Raw genomic sequence first — 5,269 nt, 5'->3', positions numbered from 1 at the left:
CATACTTTTCAAACATCCATAACAGTTCCCTCACCGACTTCTTTCCTCCATTCAGAAAAATCACAATATCATCGGTGTACATTAGATGTGAAATATGAGGAGTGCCTCTAGCTTGGGAAAATGTTCCAGTCTTTTTTGCCGTGAAGCTATATTTTAAAAGTCTAGAAAGTACCTGCTGAATAATAATAAAGAGATAAGGCGAAAGGGGATCCCCCTGGCGTAGTCCCTGACCCCTTGAAAATGCCCTTTCGTCGTTCCGTTTAGTATCACAGAGTACCATACATTTGAAATACAAGCATGAATTAGTTCACAAAATGGAGGAGGGAAACCAAAACACCTCAATACCTCCAGCAAAAAATTCCACTCCACTCGATCATATGCTTTTGCCATGTCAACTTTAATCATAATATTACAACCATGTGACATTCTCTTCAATGAATGAACCATTTCCTGAGTAAGACTAATATTCTCAAATATACTCTTCCCAAGTATAAAAGCTCCTTGCTCAAAAGATACCAATTTGGGAAGAAGACTTGTCAGACGATTCACAATAATTTTCGAGCAAATTTTATAGAAGACTGAACAAAGGCTTATCGACCTAAATTTATTAAACCGAAGGCACATCTACCTTCGGAATAAGCACAATGAAAGAAGCCGAATAAAATCTCATAAGGCTCTTAGATAGAAAAAATTCTAAGATAGCTCCCAAAACATCCATTTTTACCACCTCCCAGCAGCTCATAAAAAATCCCGCACCAAAACCATCTGGCCCTGGAGAACTATTTATAGGAATAGACGAGAGAGCCCCTTTAACTTCATCCAATGAAGGATACAACTAAGCCGAACACAATCCTCTTCTTCAATAACCAGCGATATTAAGTTTGTTTAATCTGACAACTCTCTTGGCTGATTTGATCGTTGTAGGAACTCTGAAAAATATTCAACGGCACCAAGATGAATTTCTTCTGGTGAATTGAGCTCTAACCCATCTGTAGTTCTCAACTTATGAATTTTCCTACGCCTTTTATTAGATAACCAAACATGAAAGAATTTTGAGTTCTGATCACCTTCCTTTCTCCTCTTAATTTTAGCCATCTGAGCCAATCTTATATCTTCCTTTCACCTCCAAGTAGACAACTCAGTAGAGTACCTCACAAGCTCCCTCTCAACCTCATTATCCCAATTACTTTGCAGCGAGTGCTCAAGACCCTCAACCTTCTCTTCAAGAATAGCAATCTGAGTATTGGTCTACCCAAACACCCTCTTGTTCCATTCACGTAGAGCCACCTTAAGCTTCTTAAGTTTACTAGCTAATTTCAGAAGCCACATACCTACCGCTGGTTCAGACCACACCATCTGTACAAAGCTCATAAAATCAGGGTGCTCAACCCACATTTGCTGAAACCTAAATGGAGAGAGACCATAAGTAAAAGGATCTTTCAAGAATTCTATAAACATGGGACTATGATTCGACATTGACCTTGACAAATATGAACAACATGCATTCAGAAATGCGATAAGTAAATTTGCATCAAGCAGCACTCTATCCAACTTAGCCCAAGCTCTAGATAATCCATGCTGACCATTGCACCATGAAAACTTTCTCCCCTGTGAATTCATTTCAATCAACCCGCCTTGGTGAGTCCATCTATTAAAGTCATCCATTGCAACTCTTGTCCTTGGACTACCACCACACCTTTCCACATCCAAACGAATTATATTAAAATCTCCCGCAAACAAACAAGGCTCCACACCCATTCTAGCCAAACTCAGCTCCTCCCAAAGCAGCTGCCTTTCATTTCTGTTACACTTAGTGATGACTTGCATAATTTCTTATATTTTATCACTTCTTAACTTTGAAATTTAGTCTAAATACTCTATTATGGACTAAAATGCTAAAATGTTAATAGAAATCAGTGAGATTAATGTGTATTTTTTAATTGAGTTTCTATTTACTTTGGAATACTCCTGAGCATATTTTTATGTTTAATTTCAGAGTTTATAAAAGAGCAAGTCAAAACCCATTCGAATTCAGAGGACTTTCAAATGGGCAAGACGTTGGAACAACCTAAAAACTTTCAATGAGTGTAGGACTCTTCAAATAAGGATAATAATGGAGTTTGAGAGTAATTCAGATTAGAGTCCAAAACGCGCTAGAAGACAGCATGGACACACTTTAGTATTTTAATCATAACTTTCCGCTTTAATATCGGATTGATGCGATTCTTTATGCGTTAGAAAGATCTTAAAGGGCTAAAAAGTTGTCTCTAATACGTTTTTCCAAATTCCTGAAGCACATACGTGGCTGCCAAGTTAAGTCCTAAAATTTAGGCGATTTTGTGTGCGGGAATATGAAGACATTAGGGTTTCTTTCCTACCCTATTTAAGCATATCATTAGCACGAAATTGGAGAGTTTTTCGTTTCAGACGCTGCAGCTTGTGAGGGACGATACTGTAGACTGCGATGAGCATTTTTAATGTTTATTTTCTTCTATTCTTCTCTCAGAAAAATTATGATGAATTCATTTATGTTGAATTTAATTTTTAGCATGAACTAAATTTTCTTTATTCTAGGAAAACGATGTAACTAGTTCCGAACTAAGCTTACTTTTCTATGTTAATTTGAAGTAATTCTCTTCTATATTTGTCTGATTTATTTTGAGCTTATTGCTTCTAATTAACTGGCCACTAACTAGATGATTTTAATCTTGTGATTTGTTGTCGAAAGAGGAAATTATAGGATAGATCTTGGATATTTCGACATCGGTAAATATAGAGATTGAAAGACTTATATGAACTTATGTAGTATTAAAATCATTGGTCTTATTGCTTTCTTGCTTTATTAATTTGCATACTCTTGTGTAAAATGATGAACAAGAATAATTTCCAATTGACTATCGAAATAGACTTTTGGATGTTTGTGGAGATTTGCTAACAAAAAGAGAGAATTAAATTCAATTAGTTAGATGAGTAAGCATAGTGATGAATTAAGTGAAATCGATTTCCTATAAGTTTTCTCTCCCATTGATTTGATCTTTGAAAAATATCTTTCTTTTCTTTTGAGTGTTTTCTTTGAATTAATTTTATTTTAATTTGCAATTACAAAAATCTTAGTGACTTTTCTAAACAAAATTAAGATTAGTATAATTTCAGTATTTGTGAAAAGTAAGTTACCAATCCCTGATACTCTACTTATCACTTTGCTATAAAACTACGATACTGTGCACTTGCAGTTTTGCACCGATCAAGTTTTTGGCACCGTTATCAGGGATTGATTTCTTCTTATTTTTGCCAATATTGATACAAAGTAATCTTAGTTATAATTTTGGAATTTTATTTTATTTTCCTTTGGGTGTGTTTTTTACGTTGGATGCGCCATGCTAGAACTCATGACATTATTCTTTTTGATGCAGAGATTGAAAGAACTCTTAGATCACAAAGAAAGAAGAAATGATATGAACCCGCGGGAACGGAATCCCTTGAACCCACAGTCAATTTGAAAATTTCCCAAGAAAGTCAAAATCAAGTCTATGGATGGAGAACCTAGACCCGATGAGAACTCGTTTCAAGAACTTAGATTATATTAAAATCTAGACCCGTTGAAGAACCCGTCTCAAGAACCCAGATTACAAAGGAGGAACGCCACAAAGGTTGTGATTTACCTTTGATAAGTTCAAAAGTTCAATTAAGAACAAGAGGAGTAAAACTCAACTCACAATGAATAAATCATCAAATTTCATAAACTTCATAAACTTCTGAAAATGAGGCTACAAAGAGTATTTAAACCAAAACCTAATTAAAACCCTAGATAAAATAAAACTCCATCTTCCAAAAATACCCCTGAGTGAACAATATGGCGCTACAGTAACTCAGCTACAGTAACCTAACCCTAGTTCAATAAAATAATAACTTTCCCAACATGCCCTTGCATAGGCATAAATCCAACTATTCTAAATAAATAAAATAGGTCCTTGAAATTAATTAAATAAGTTGAAAGCCTTCAAGTGTCCAAAGCCTATAAGTCATGTTGTTGCCCTTTCCATAGCTTATGAAATGAATCAAAGCATAATCTTCATTGTTTAAGCTCTTGAACTTGTATTTGGCCCATCTGGAACTTGCAACATATCTTTAAGACTAGGCCCACATTGGTTCCCATCATTCCCCCTCTCCTCAAAAGGATTCGATCTCGAATCTCCACTTGGATCAAAGGGAAAAATGTTAGTAACATTATCATGGATTTCATATGCATTGTCATTAATTTGTTCAAGAATTTGAGAACATCCATCTAAGCTACTCCTGTTGTCAACAGATAAAGACATTAAATCTAAAGGAGTAAACAGATTAAGTCTATAAACAATTTCAAAAGGAGAATATAAAGTGGTCGTATGCATGGTCCTGTTATATGCAAACTCTATAAATCCATCCATAACCATAAAAATAGAATTTCTACTCCTTTCTTTCCTAGGCAGCCCCAAAACAAAATCCATAGATATGTCTACACATGACTCACTAGGAATAGGTAAGGGCGTATCCATGTGGCAAAAGTATATGCAAACTCAATGAAGGGCAAATGATAGTCCCACAAACATTCATGCAACACATCAATGAATGACAATTGATACTTCCACAAACGTTCATGCAACACGTCATTGAAAGGCAAATGATATTCCCACAAACGTTCATGCAACACAACAAAAGTCTTCCTTACACCATGGTTACCCAACAAACCACCATGTCCATCACACACAAGCAACTTACACATAAAACTAGTAGGTACACAAAATCTATTCTTTCTAAACAAGTACCAATCTAGTTTATAGAACTTACCAAACGATGCTTTCTCACATGTTCCATACACACTAGCAAACTCATCATCATTAGCATGTAATTCCTTATCATATTCAAGTTTCAACAATTTTGTATCTAAAATGAAGATAAGTACATACCTTCTTGCTAAAGCATCAACCACAAAAGTTTCCATACCTTGTGTGTATTTGAATACATGAGGAAAAGTCTCAATACAATCCTCCCACTTAGCACGCATTATAGTCAACAACTTACCTTGTCCCTTTAAGTGTGTCAATGACTCATGTTCTTCCAAGAAAGGTCGGTTAGGAATTGTTGCACCTGGCACAAAATCAATATAGTGCTCTATCTCCCTAATGGGTGGCAATCCACTAAATACACCACTTGGAAACATGACCTCATATCCTTGCAACAAAGAGACAACAATATTAGGCAAACATACGTCAAGTTCGTTAGGATTAAG

The sequence above is a fragment of the Juglans regia genome, chromosome 3 (assembly GCF_001411555.2).
Source record: "Juglans regia cultivar Chandler chromosome 3, Walnut 2.0, whole genome shotgun sequence".
Taxonomy (NCBI): domain Eukaryota; kingdom Viridiplantae; phylum Streptophyta; class Magnoliopsida; order Fagales; family Juglandaceae; genus Juglans; species Juglans regia.
Note: the sequence above shows the minus strand (reverse complement) of the source record.